Genomic DNA, 15,979 nt, shown 5'->3' on the forward strand with positions numbered 1-15,979 from the left:
GAAGCCAGCCACACCAATGTGTCGGCGGACACATTGTGCACCTGGCGACCGTGTCAGCGTGCACTGTGCCCGGCCCACCACAGGAGTCGCTAGCGCAAGATTGGACAAGGACAACTCTGCCGGCCAAACCCTCCCCTAACCTGGACGACGCTGGGCCAATTGTGCGCCGCCCAATGGGTCTCCCGGTCACGGCCGGCTGCGACAGAGCCTGGACTCGAACCCAGAACCTCTAGTGCCACAGCTAGCACTGCACCACTCGGGAGGCACTTGAATAACCTGGATTTCTGCATAAATTGGTCATCAAATTTGATCTGATCTTCATCTAAGTCACAACAATAGACAAGCAGTTTGTTTAAACTAAAATAAGAAAAATACAATAATTTGTGTGTTGTCTATATAGAATTAATCATTTAAAATTCAGTGTAGATTGGAAAAAGTATGTGAACCCCTAGGCTAATGAATTCTCCAAAAGCTAATTTGAGTCAGGAGTCAGCTAACCTGGAGTCCAATCAATGAGATGTTGGTTAGAGCTGCCTTGCCCTGTAAAAAACACTCACAACATTTGAGTTTGCTATTCACAAAAAAGCATTCCCTGATGTGAACCATGCCTCGAACAAAATAGATCTCAGAAGACCTAAGATTAAGAATAGTTGACTTGCATAAAGCTGGAAAGTGTTACAAAAGTATATCTAAAAGAGCCTTGATGTTCATCAGTCCATGGTAAGACAAATTGTCTATAAATGGAGAAAGTTCAGCACTGTTGCTACTCTCCCTAGGAGCGGCTGTCCTGCAAAGATGCCTGCAAGAGCACAGCACAGAATTCTCAATGAGGTTAAGAAGAATCCGAGTGTCAGCTAAAGACTTACGGAAATCTCTGGAACATGCTAACATCTCTGTTGACGAGTCTACGATACGTAAAACACTAAACAAGAATGGTGTTCATGGGAGGACACCACGGTAGAAGCCACTGGTGTCCAAAAAAAAACATTTTGCACCTGGATGTTCAACAGCGCTACTGGCAAAATATTCTGTGGACAGATGAAACTACAATTGAGTTGTTTGGAAGGAACACACCTCAAGCCATGATACTTCGCATTGTTGATGCTGACCATACAAGGAAGATAAACCTCAGCTCCCGTCCAGCATCTGTTTATGACTTGATAAAAATTTTGAAGGCCAAGTTTGAGTTTGACGACGAGTTCCGCTTGCAGTATGAAGACCCTGACTTTGATGGACAACTTACCTGCTTGATGGACATTGAGGAGTTGCCACAAAAGGCAACACTGCACCTTTTAGTGGAAGGAGGAGATACACGTTCTACAGCTGACACAGAAATACTTTCAGATGTGTCTTCCCCAGACCACCTCTGTAGGTGGCCGGCAGAAGTTTTTCCGTGCCTACTTTTGCATTAGAGGTAGAGTTGAAGCTTAGAGAAGGACAAACATGACATTTTAGAGAAAGTTGCTACTACTGTGTACAGTTAAGGCTTACCCAAATGACCGAGAGATAGGAAAGGCAGCTGAAGCTCTTGTTATGAAACACCCCTATCTGAAAGAAGCAGGATCTGACACTGGGTGTAATGGATGGAAGAACAGCATCCCCTTCGGATGGGTAACTACAGAACCAAGTTGAGGAGAGCAGGATGTCAGGAGGTCTCCGTAAACGCAGGAAAAAGAATGAACCAGCGCACTCAAACATAAAGAGACCTAAGCGGGCTGAAGTTAACTTTCTGCCAAACTTCCTCCTTGGAGAGGACTCAGGGAGTCTTGAAACGCTGAGGCAGGAAACGTACCCCTGATCGTTAGGAAGATGCAGACCACATTCGCCCTGTGGCGCCAGGGTATAGTCACCGACACTCCACCTGTAAAGGAGATCCTAGATCTCTGGGCTGCTCTGCGCATGGAGTCACAGGTAAGATTGCAATGCTGTTTTTACACAAATTTGACCTGCTTTAAGATATTAGTTATACTGAATTAAATTGTCATACTGTGTTCCAAACTTGTGATAACTTCTAAATACTGTCCTTTGTTGCCTGTCTATTCCAAATATAGGTGTATACAGAGTTCTAGTGAATTACAAACCAGAACCTGCCAAACATCTTCTATGCTGAAATTGACCTTCACACCCCTCAGTTGATGAACTTGTATAGACAGAGGGCATCGAAGACTGGCAGGTCTGGCAGGTCAATTCCACAACAGCTACCTTATACACACAAGAGTAAAGGGATGAAGAATATGTACATAAAGATATATGAATGAGTGATGGTACAGAACGGCATAGGCAAGATGCAGTAGATGGTATCGAGTACAGTATATACATATGAGATGAGTAATGTAGGGTATGTAAACATTATATTAAGTGGCATTGTTTAAAGTGGCTAGTGATACATGTATTACATAAAGATGGCAAGATGCAGTAGGTGGTATGGAGTACAGTATATACATATGAGATGCGTAATGTATGGTATGTAAACATTATATTAAGTGGCATTGTTTGAAGTGGCTAGTGATACATTTTTTACATGTATGGCAGCAGCCACTCAATGTTAGTGGTGGCTGTTTAACAGTCTGATGGCCTTGAGATAGAAGCTGTTTTTCAGTCTCTCGGTCCCTCTTTGGAACCGCACCGACTGACCTCGCCTTCTGGGATAGCGGGTGAACAGCAGTGGCGTCGGTGTTGTTTCCTTGATGATCTTTATGGCCTTCCTGTGACATCGGGTGGTGTAGTGTCGCGTAGGGCAGGTAGTTTGCCCCAGTGATGCGTTGTGCAGACCTCACTACCCTCTGGAGAGCCTTAGTTGTGGGCGGAGCAGTTGCCGTACCAGGTGGTGATACAGCCCGACAGGATGCTCTCGATGTGCATCTGTAAAAGTTTTGAGTGCTTTTGGTGACAAGCCAATTTCTTCAGCCTCCTGAGGTTGAAGAGGCGCTGCTGCGCCTTCTTCACAACGCTGTCTGTGTGGGTGGACCAATTCAGTTTGTTCGTGATGTGTACGCCGAGGAACTTAAAACTTTCTACCCCTCCACTACTTCCCGTCGATGTGGATAGGGGGTGCTCCCTCTTCTGTTCCCTGATAGTCCACGATCATCTCCTTTTTTTTGTTGACGTTGAATGTGAGGTTATTTTTCTGAACACACACACTCCGAGGTCCTCTCACCTCCTCCCTGTAGCGTCGTCGTCGTTGTTGGTATACAAGCCTACCACTGTAGTGTCGTCGCAAACTTGATGATAGAGTTGAGACGGCGTGCATGGCAGCAGTCGTGGTGAACAGGGAGTTAGCAGGAGAGGGCTCAGAACGCACCTTGTGGGCCCCCATGTGTGGGATCAGCGGGGTGGAGATGTTGTTACTACCCTTATCCACCTGGGGGCGGCCGTCAGGAAAAGTCCAAGTACCAGTTGGCACAGGGCGGGGTCGAGACCCAGGGTCGAGCTTGAAGACGAGTTTGGAGGGTACTATGGTGTAAATGCTGAGCTGTAGAGTCGACTGAAACAGCATTCTCACATAGGTATTCCTCTTTCCAGATGGGTTAGGGCAGTGTGCAGTGTGGTTGCGATTGTGTCGTCTGTGGACCTGTTGGGGCAGTAAGCAAATTGGAGTGGGTCTAGGGTGTCAGGTAGGGTGGAGGTGATATGGTCCTTGACTAGTCTCTCAAAGCACTTCATGATGACGGAAGTGAGTGCTATGGGGTGGTAGTCGTTTAGCTCAGTTACCTTAGCTTTCTTGGGAACAGGAACAATGGTGGCCCTCTTGAAGCATGTGGGAACAGCAGACTGGGATAAGGATGATTGAATATGTCCGTAAACACACCAGCCAGCTGGTCTGCGCATGCTCTGAGGACGTGGCTAGGGATGCCGTCTGAGCCTGCAGCCTTGCGAGGGTTAACACGTTTAAATGTTTTACTCACGTCGGCTGCAGTGAAGGAGAGTCCACAGGTTTTGGTAGCGGGTCGTGTCAGTGGCACTGTATTGTCCTCAAAGCTAGCAAAAGTTGTTTAGTCTGTCTGGGAGCAAGACACCTGGTCCGCGACGGGTGGTTTTCTTTTTGTAATCCGTGATTGACTGTAGACCCTGCCACATACCTCTTGTGTCTGAGCCGTTGAATTGCGATTCTACTTTGTCTCTAATCTGACGCTTAGCTTGTTTGATTGCCTTGCGGAGGGAATATTTACACTGTTTGTATTCGGTCATGTTTCCGGTCACCTTGCCCTGGTTAAAAGCAGTGGTTCGCGCGAATGCTGCCATCAATCCACGGTTTCTGGTTGGGGAATGTTTTAATAGTTGCTGTGGGTACGACATCGCCAATGCACTTGCTAATGAACTCGCTCACCGAATCAGCGTATTCGTATTCTCCGTGCTCTTCCTGTGTTGCTGCGTGAGGAAGTCTCTGGATTTTTCAAAACATGCATGGTAGGTTTCCTGTCATTCTGGTTATTTTGTATTATTGTGCCCATTCCCAATCAACCCACCCTAGCTCCTGAGGTGATCTGAGAGGATTAAATAGGTGAGTATGGTCTATCTAGCCAACCATAGGTCCGCATAGATATATTGCTAAATAACATGTCTGTCTAGTATTCTCATCTGAAGTCCATTGTGTATTTCAGGTGCAGGATGCAGACGAGCCAGAGCTTGGTGACTCACTGGTAGCCCTGCTGACAATCGTTGGTGACAACACAGAAAATCCAGCCCACTACAATCCAGTCAAGATCTGTCTTCCTGGAGAGTGAAGTTGTGGTGATTGACCTCCCCAGACTGACGGATTCTTTCCTGGTAATGTTTGGTCTGATCTATGCTCTACATCTCAGTTATCCGAAAGAACTGTACAACACGTTTGAGTTCGAGTTCATTCAGAAAATCCTGCTAGGTTTGGGAAACTGAAGCCAAGGCTACAGGCTCGGAAGAATGATTTGATGATACATGTGTAGGCATTGACCAAATGCCTACCACAAGCTGATAACGCTTTGTTTTTGTTTCAACATAACAAGATGTGGCTTAAGGTTGGAGTCTTACTTTTAAATTACATTGTGTTGGATTCTGTAAGAAGTGTTATGCTGAGCTGCTAGAATACAGTGCAAAAGATTGTCKGAGTATTTGGTTTGAAGTCGGAACAGAATCTTACAGACTACCTACCACAAGTGCTTTAAATGGGATTTTCCCTGAACTATGCAGGTGGAATTTGCATAGAATTATATTGTTGCAACTTTACTTTTTTGTATGAAAACATAAACTCCTGAGTCTTCACCTGTACAATTATATTTATTTTATGCTTTTGTTTCCATAGCATTTAGTTTTTTTATAAGCTGCTTTATCAGCTAAAGCTGACATCTTTTGAGAAACTATCCCATGGTAATGCCAGTACAGTATGTTTTAGACTGAGAGCAACCTGGACACACAACGCTGTATGTTTCAATACTTTAAATTCAAAAACTGTTTAATAACACTGATATTCTAAGCAAAATATCAGAACCAAGCCAAGTCACTACATGCTCGCAAAGAGTTTAGCCTGAGAACAAAAGCCAGCCATGACTTTAATGTACAAAATGTTGTGCAAAGTGATATTGTCGCATCACTGCAGTATTCCACCCCATCACAGGTTTTTGATGATTTGTTGGAAGGTATTGTGCCTGTTGAGCTCTCAATTGATATTGGAATTTCAGTTTACGTTAAATAATAAGCTGTTTTATGATTTAGGAAAGGAACCCCAAAAGACACTTGTTCTTACCCCCTAATTATCATTAAAGGAGTACCTCCACCAGGGTTGGGGTCAAGTCCATTTCAATTCAGTAAGTACACTGAAATTACAGTTCTAATTTCATAGGAGGCAATGGGGAAGATTGGAATTCATATTGAAATTTCAGTTTACTTCCTGAATTTAAACGGAATTGAACCCAACTATTGTGGAAGCACTACTGTAAAATTGTATCTTTAAAAGTGAACCTTTGCAGTATGTAGGCTAATAATTGTAGGTCATGTTTCTTAGATTTGCCATTTCTTGAACGTATTTCCTTGCTCAAATGCATTTAGATGACTTTTTCTAAGCATGTTGTCCACCGTTAGTAACCCGGCACCTGAATAGGCCTAGCACTGACAAGTAGATTTTGGGGCTTACATGTGGGGCAATGTCTCAGTGGAGGTCAGGTCATGTCAATTCCATTTTAAATCAAATTAATTAAATTCAGAGGAAGTAAACTAAAATTATAATATTTTCCTCAAACGAGGCAATGGGGAAAATATTAGAATTTCGGTTTACTCACCAAATCGACTGAATTGAAAATGACTGACCCAAACCTGACCTCCACTGAGACATTTGGGCCACATTGACCCCAATCTGTGCTCTTTAATTGTGAACCTTGCACTATGTTCTCTAACATGTGAACCTTTTACTGTATTCTTTTTAAATGTACTCTGATCAGGAGTCTTTTTTTCAGGAAATGTGTTATTTAATGTGTCTATTAACATTGTGAGTTGGTGCCACAAAAAAAAGAAAACTACACAATCAGTGGCCACAGTTTTGGATTAGATGTACAACTACCTTTTGATATATAAGTTAATTATAAGTTAGTTTTTAATTTACGTATTAGTTGTCACAACTTACAATAATTGATTACAGGTTAATGGCTAGGAAGTAAGCATAATACCAAAATATGAAGTTCATGCAACACGAAGTTTGTAGTAAAACTACGTGACAGGGACGTGTTGTTTACTTAAACATAATGAGTTAAAATATACAGTATATCGATTTAAGTTACTGCAGATCATAGTAATACAGTAAATCATTCAAATTACTTTAAGTTACCTGTAATCAAAATTGTATATTCATTAATAAATGATTAAGTACTGTATCACTCAACACCTTAAGTTTTATAACAATTTTTTTTTTATTGACTTCTGCTAACTTATTCGGTTTTGCAGTGTGGTAACCTGAGGGTTCCTGGTTCAAACCCCGAAGCTGCCTTCGGGGGAAATCTGCAGGGTGTGAGCCGGCAGCCAGAGAGGTTACCGGCTTCAATATCCTGTAGGCCTATACTATGCCTACCTACCGCCGTCGTGCACTTGAGGAAGGCACTTTACCAAAAACTGCTCTAGGGGCATTGTTTGGCCCTGTGCTGCTTCCAGCCTACAATTGGTGTGTTATGTGTCAGGTTGGGGACTGTGACAGAAAAAAGTTATGAATATCTGTGCAGGATGGACAAATAAAGCGAGCATTGCATTGTATTCAAATCCAATCAAATTGTATTTGTCACGTACACAGTTTACAGCAGGTATAGCCGGTGCAGTGAAATGCTTACTTGCAAGGTCTCTCAACAGTTCAGTACAATATCAGTAATCAATCYTATCAAAAAAAATAAGAGAAACAAGTACAAGAAAGTAGTAAGCGAAGTAATAAAACTGGTATGTAGGCCACACAATATAAATATACAGTATAAAATGAGGAATGTGCAACTGCATTTACAAATATAAAGCTAGCTAACAAACACAAAACGATTGCTCATCTAGAACAAATCAGTCTGATATATCAGTGATATATCAGTATAAAGTTGCCTTAATTTTGAAAGATGCTGGCTTTATTACCTTTTTTCCTCTAGGTTTCAGCTTTCTGGCGCTGTTTGAATATCTCGATGGGGGAAAAAGTTGCATTGTTCCTAGCATGCGATTGGCTGTGGTCTTGGGGGTGGCACGCAGCCTGGGAAACAGTACTGTCTGACATTGGTCAGGGCTTAAATGCTCCACGAGTGAGCGCAAAGCTCCGGCAGAAAGTAACCATTTTGAATCCATTTACACATTCACTGTTGGAAAACGGGATCATAACTGTAAAACTAGCAAAGATCCCTCTCTGGAACTTCGATATGTCTGTAGAGTATATTATTTTTACGAATACTGACCAATTAGCCAAATCCTCTGCCATTTAAAAAAAATCCATATTCATGGTTATTTTCAACATGAATAAATTCATGTATGAAAATTGTTATTAAATTCTAAATACTACTCAAATTACAGAGCAAGTGGTAAAGCTTCAAGTTAAGCAATTCAGAGATAATCTAGTCAATAAAATTGAGTGCTTTGACAGTTTGTTACCTACCTTTTACCAAATAGAGCTCAGCCTGCCGAATTGTTGAAAACTGGACATGCATCGCCACAGTGATACAAAGGCTGGTTGACATGAACTGCCTTCCACTTTCAGTACCTCTCAAAAACTAAAACATGACCAAATAAAACAATACTACAGAGCCCAGGAGCTGGCCCGAATGAGACTTTATTTTTAATTGTGCTAATGAAATACAAAACATGCCCAAATTAAGCTTATTGTGAGAGTGACAGATGTAATGATGAAGTGAGACGATTGGATTATTATTTACTAGAGGTTGATCGATTAATCTGAATGCCCGATTAATTAGGGCCGATTTCAAGTTCATAACAATCGGTAATCGGTATTTTTGGACACCGATTGGCCGTTTCCCCCCCCCCCACACACCTTTATTTAACTAGGCAAGTCAGTTAAGAACACATTCTTATTTTCAATGACGGCCTAGGAACGGTGGGTTAACTGCCTTTTTTACGACAGATTTTTACCTTGTCATCTCGGGGATTTGTTTTGCAACCTTCCGGTTACTAGTCCAACGCTCTAACCACCTGCCTTCCATTGCACTCCACGAGGAGCCTGCGTGGCAGGCTGAATACCTGTTACGCGAGGGCAGCAAGAAGCCAAGGTAAGTTGCTAGCTAGCATTAAACGTATCTTATAAAAAACAATCAATCTTAACATAATCACTAGTTAACTACACATYGTTGATGATATTACTAYTTTATCTAGCMTGTCCTGCYTTGCATATAATCGWTGCGGTGCCTGTTKATTTKTCATCGAATCACAGCCTACTTCGCCAAACGGGTGATGATTTAACAAGCGCATTTGCGAAAAAAGCACTGTCGTTGCACCAATGTACCTAACCATAAACATCAATGCCTTTCTTTAAAATCAATACACAAGTATATATTTTTAAACCTGCATATTTAGTTAATTTTGCCTGCTAACATGAATTTCTTAGACTTAGGGATGCTGTCCGTATTGGGGTTATTGTCTTATTGGAAGAATCACTTGAAGCCAAGTTTACACCTCCTGGCAGAGGCAACCAGGTTTTTGCCTAAAATGTCCTGGTACTTGGTAAAGTTCATGATATCATTGACCTTAAGGTCCCAGGACCAGTGGAAGCAAAATAGTCCCATAACATAAAAGATCCACCACCATATTTTACAATAGGGATGAGGTATTTTCTGCATATGCATTGTTCTTTTGAAGGCTATTTTCATCTGACCATAGCACTGCCTGGAGTTTGCTAAATCGCATAGGCACTTAGATTGGAACAGGTGCTATGGTCAGATGACGAACATTTTATAATAAAAAGAATATCACCCAGGAATACACTAGGTATGTACGAAACCTCTCCTCTCCTTCTATCTCAGCTCATCCTCCACTCTCACCCATATCTAGTTTAAGTCACCTTCTCTGTTGGCATCAACGAGTCCCTCTACCCTCCTCTCAACATGGTTTCCTAACACGTCTGCACTATGGGAGCATGCAGCCCCCTCAGCTGAAGACTCTGGAACAGAGAGACAGGGAGAGTTCAGGACCAAAACACACTGCGATCTTGGAAATCACACAACTCATATTACAAATCATATTTCAAACACACAACTCATATTACAAATCATATTTCAAACATACAAATATAAAGAGTATTTGTTTTTACAACTCAGTAGATGACCTAAGTGTAACGGAATTCCTCCTCCTCTTCGTCCGAAGAGGAGGAGCAGGGATTTGACCAAAACGCAGCGTTGTAARGTGACATTATATTTATTAAACAAAACCGAAAAACACGAAGAACACTTGAATAGATACAAAACAACAAACGATGTAGACTGACCTGAACATGAGAACTTACATAACACGAAGAACGCATGAACAGGAAAAACAGACTACACAAAAACCGAACGAACAAACAAACCGAGACAGTCCCGTGTGGCGCGACAAACACAGACACAGGAGACAACCACCCACGACAAACAATGTGAAACCACCTACCTTAATATGGTTCTCAATCAGAGGAAATGAAAACCACCTGCCTCTAATTGAGAACCATATCAGGTCACCCATAAACAAACATAGAAACACATAACATAGACTACCCACCCAAACTCACGCCCTGACCGTAAAACACATACAAAATAACAGAAAACCGGTCAGGAACGTGACACTAAGTAACAAAAGTTGGCCAAAGGAGAGGTAAACTATTGCTTCAACACAGACACCAACAAGCAGGGTTGGGGAGTAACTGATTACATTATACAGATTACATGATTACTGTAATCAGTTACATTACCAGCAAAAATAATTGTAATCAGATTACAGATACTTTTTTTTTTAACTAGATGATTACTTTTAAATTCAGAAAGTATGTTTGCGAAAAACAACAACATTATGACACTTTTCTTTTTTCTCAATGGCATTAAATTCAGCATTGAATTCAGTTTGTTCCACCTAAGCGAGTATGACCACAGGTCAGAGACTATTATGATGACACACCAATGTGTTTGATGGATCTTTTTTGTCTTCTTCTAATGCCTCTTAAGGTGAAAGTAATCCAAAAGTAACTGAAAGTAATCCGATTACAATATTGTAGTTTTGGGGATAGCCTCATCTCTGAGGAATGATCCTTGGAGCCAGATGATATGATGGCAGGTAGCCAGTCCTATGGGTGGACAACTGGCATCGAGACCCCAAAAAAGAAGTATAAGTTACTCACCAGGAAGAAAGGATTCAACGAAGTGACAGTATAACTAAATATAGAAGACAATGATTCATTATATGTAAAAGAGATGCATGTGAAGAATATATATATWTTTTTAAATAGAATCGCTATAATGCTATAATGGAAAGTATGATATAGATTTTTCAATAATGCATGGCGGACTGAGCGCAGGAGTCAAAACATTAGCTAATGTCTTTGGTTGCAATGAAAGTTCTGCTTGTACGTTGACCCAACTACTCATGCCATGATGCGATATGTACAATTAAAAATGAGAAGCAGGGCGATTGAACCCAAACATGCCTGTCGAAATGCAAGAAGATACGGCACATGCCAGATGTGCACACATCCAATGCAGGCCTACTGAGGGCCAAGCATTGTTACATTTGAGGATGTAATATAATTAGATAACCACCCAAAGGTTACAGTTGAAGTTGGAAGTTTACATACACCTTAGCCAAATACATTTAAACTCAGTTTTTCACAATTCCTGACATTTAATCCTAGTAAACATTCCCTGTTTTAGTTCAGTTAGGATCACCACTGTATTTTAAGAATGAGAAATGTCAGAATAATAGTAGAGAGAAGGATTTATTTCAGCTTTTATTTCTTTCATCACATTCCCAGTGGGTCAGAAGTTTACATGCACTCAATTAGTATTTGGTAGCATTGCCTTTAAATGGTTTAACTTGGGTCAAACGTTTTGGGTAGCCTTCCACAAGCTTCCCACAATAAGTTGGGTGAATTTTGGCCCATTCCCACCGACAGAGCTGGTGTAACTGTAGGCCTCCTTGCTCGCACACGCTTTTTCAGTTCTGCCCACAAATGTTCTATAGGATTGAGGTCAGGGCTTTGTGATGGCCACTCCAATAATTTGACTTTGTTGTCCTTAAGCCATTTTGCCACAACTTTGGAAGTATGCTTGGGGTCATTGTCCATTTGGAAGACCCATTTGCAACCAAGCTTTAACTTCCTGACTGATGTCTTGAGATTGTGCTTCAATATATCTACGTAATTTTCCTACCTCATGATGCCATCTATTTTGTGAAGTGCACCAGCCCCTCCTGAAGCAAAGCACCCCCACAACATGATGCTGCTACCCCGTGCTTCACGGTTGAGATGGTGTTCTTCGGCTTGCAAGCCTCCCCCTTTTCCTCCAAACATACAATGGTCATTATGGCCAAAGAGTTCTATTTTTGTTTTATCAGACCAGAGGACATTTCTCCAAAAGTACGATCTTTGTCCCCATGTGCAATTGCAAACCGTAGTCTGGCTTTCATATGGCAGTTTTGGAGCAGTGGCTTCTTCCTTGCTGAGCGGCCTTTCAGGTTATGTCGATATTGGACTCGTTTTACTGTGGTATAGATACTTTTGTACCTGTTTCCTCCAGCATCTTCACAAGGTCCTTTGCCTGTTGTTTTGTGATTGATTCGCACTTTTCGCACCAAAGTACGTTCATCTCTAGGAGACAGAACGCATCTCCTTCCTGAGCTGTATGACGGCTGCGTGGTCCCATGGTGTTTATAATTGCGTACTATTGTTTGTACAGATGAACGTGGTACCTTCAGGCATTTGGAAATTACTCTCAAGGATGAACCAGACTTATGGAGGTCTACAATTTTTTTTCTGAGGTCTTGGCTGATTTATTTTGATTTTCCCATGATGTCAAGCAAAGAGGCACTGAGTTTGAATCTAGGCCTTGAAATACATCCACAGGTACACCTCTTATTGACTCAAATTATGTCAATTAGCCTATCAGAAGATTCTAAAGCCATGACATCATTTTCTGGAATTTTCCAAGCTGTTTAAAGGCATAGTCAACTTAGTGTATGTAAACTTCTGACAAACTGGAATTGTGATACAGTGAATTATAAGTGAAATAATCTGTCTGTAAACAATTGTTGGAAAAATTATTTGTGTCTTGCACAAAGTAGATGTCCTAACCGACTTGCCAAAACTATAGTTTGTTAACAAGAAATTTGTGGAGTGGTTGAAAAATTTGTTTTAATGACTCCAACCTAAGTGTATGTAAACTTCCGACTTCAACTATATATGCATGTTTGTGATTGGATACTCAAGAAATTAATGTAGCTATGGATGTCTATGATTAAGGGTCCGTAGGGCTAAGAAGATGGCTGATTAATTTTACCTGATGTATGATGCGATGCAGTAGCGTAGCTTAATCATGACAGGCCCAGGTGCCCAAAACAGTTACTGGCCCCTATCACCGCCCATATTTCTCTTAAAATTAAAATAATTTTGTTGGTAAGGCTGTGTGTTAATATTACTAAACATTGTAACACCAGAGCAGAACTTAATCTAAGGGCACATTTGAAGCGGTTACCAGAGAAGCCGTAATATAGCTAATACATTCAGCACCATGGACGCCAGTCAGAAACGATCAGCACAAATCGGTCAAAAACCACCCTATTTTATCTGCAAAAAATAGGCAATAGCCTATATTATAAAACATAAATACATTAGATCAATCTCTTGAGAGAAACACTGAAACACAGCCAATGACCCAGTACTCGCTGAAGTTATGCATGGCGGCAAAACTGACATACCGGTATTTCAAATGATCTGTCTCCTGCAGAGGCCTATATCAAAAACACCAGCAAATCAATCAAGTGGAGCATTCAAACAGATTAATCAAACGGCAGCATGCCTTTTAACAGTATATGATGCGTATGTGCTTACTATTATTCTTATAGTTAAACGTATAGGCTATGATGACAATGAAATGGCTCAGCGGCCGTGCACCAGAACATGGTTTCCAAAGACAGWTCGAGCATAGTCGTAGATTGACAAGCAGTGTAAATTAATCTCAATAGATCTTGATTTATATGGGCTGTTTGGGTAGCCTGCCCTATAAAAATAAGCTTACTCACTCATTTGATTGGCATTCGACGGGCCTTGCGCTCTGCGAAGTTGTTGACTATGGCATTCAAATCCATGATCCTGGCCCTGGTGTTATCAATGGACAGAATGGCCAACCCACGCAGTCTCTCCTGTCCCATGCTGCTCCTCAGGTATGATTGAATTATTTTCAGTTTGGAAATGGAGCACTCGGCACCGGCTACCGTTCCAGGCGAGTCATAAAAAGGAGCATCGCTGTAACTACTTCCCCAAATGTAGCAGACTGAATTGTAATCAACAATGAGCATCTTGGCCAGGTCTCTCACTGGATTGTGCTTTGCTATTTCCTTCTTAAAACAGGACCTGAAAGAGAGTAATTGGCCAGGGAAGCTTGATGATATATCTTTGCTGTAATGTTCAGCCAGCCGGCTGGCGATCTCGTTGAGCGCATCATCATCTGCGTTGGCCAGGGTAGTGGGATGGATGGAGTTAAACAGACTCGATGTTGCCCGCAGACTTTTAAATCTGTTTGACAGCTGGTGGATAATGATGTCAAGGTTTGCATTAAAGACGTTGACTCTAAAACTACTCTCATCAGGCAGTCACTCGTCCTCGCATAGCTCATCAAAATGACGCCTCAAGGGCCTCCCGGGTGGCGCAGTGGTCTAGGGCACTGCATCGATTGGTTAAGGAGGGTTTGGCCGGTAGGGATATCCTTGTCTCATCGCGCACCAGCGACTCCTGTGGTGCAGTGCGCGCTAACCAAGGGAGCCAGGTGCACAGTGTTTCCTCCGACACATTGGTGCGGCTGGCTTCCGGGTTGGAGGCGCGCTGTGTTAAGAAGCAGTGRGGCGGCTTGGTTGGGTTGTGTTTCGGAGGACGCATGGCTTTCGACCTTCGTCTCTCCCGAGCCCGTACGGGAGTTGTAGCAATAAGACAAGATAGTAATTACTAACAATTGGATACCACGAAAATTGGGGAGAAAAGGGGGTAAAATTAAAAATTTAAAAAATAAAAATAAATGACGCCTCACCTTCCTTCTCCGAGTGTCTTCAAATGCGTCTTGAGCTCCCCATTTGTCAGCAAGGGTCTTTGCAGGGACTTTGGCATTCTCAAAATCCTGTCGGAATCCGAACAGGACCTCTATAATTAATGTCCTTGAGTAGGCTAACTGCCCTGTACAGGTCTGCGTCTTTGGCCTGTAACATTTTGGAGACAACGTTCACGTTTTCTAAAACCTTAGTCTGCAGAACGACTAAAAAAATAAAATAACATTTTTCCATTTTCTTTTTCAGTGCTGCTGCATCATCCCTCTCATCCTTCTTGTCACTTAAAAGCACAATCTTGGTGAGGGCCTTCATTACGTCCACATATCTATATCTCAGGGCAGCAAGGGACTATGCCCGAAGAAGGTGTATAACAGTTCAACAGTATCATAAAACTGTTAAATCTCTGGCACATTTTTGACAGAGTCGTTGAGAGCCAGGTTAAGATTGTGAGCTGTGCAATGCACATAAACAGTAAGTGGCTCTTTTTCAGATATTCTGGCCTGCACACCCGAATAGATCACACTCATGTTAGCAGCTCCATCATACCCCTGCCCACGACATTTTGAAATATCCAGCCCATTATCCTCTATGCTGCCCAGGATTTTATGTTGAAGCTCAGTTGCTGATGTGTCAGCAGTCTCCAGAAGTCCCCAAAACGACTCTGACGGTCAGATCTGTGGCGACATGATTTGTATCCCTTACCACTCTTACATAGAGATAAACTTCGCTTAAGTGGTCTACTTTGGATACATCCGGTGTGGTGTCCATAATAATAGAAAAAAATMGTGTTTCCTGCATTTCTTCCTGAATGTCACACTTCACTCGCTCGCTCGGCTAAGATATAAATCAGCTCATTTTGGATTTGAGGACTAAGATAGTTAAAGGATCTTGCGGGGCGTTCTAAAAGTTATTTCAGAACTATGTCGTAAAATGACAGCAGTACAATTATACTGAGAAAATCCCCACTGTTGGCCTGCTCCAGCTTTTCACGGTGCCCCCTGAACGCCAAATTACATGATGTAAATGTGAGAGTTACATTAACTATGCGCTCCAACACCAGTCGCCAGAAATTTGCTGCGTTACGCACGCCTCTCTCCATTTCTGCYTCAATAGTGACATTGAGCTTCCATTGCTCATATACCAAACAGGCACCCATGTGAATCTGGGATGTCTCATGACATGCTATTTTGAATGTTAGATGGTGCCAATCTCTCACCCCATATCAGAGACGAAAGGGGCACACCGATCTCCGAACAGCCAGCAAGGCTCACAA

Source organism: Salvelinus sp. IW2-2015, linkage group LG30 (assembly GCF_002910315.2).
Source record: "Salvelinus sp. IW2-2015 linkage group LG30, ASM291031v2, whole genome shotgun sequence".
NCBI classification, from domain to species: domain Eukaryota; kingdom Metazoa; phylum Chordata; class Actinopteri; order Salmoniformes; family Salmonidae; genus Salvelinus; species Salvelinus sp. IW2-2015.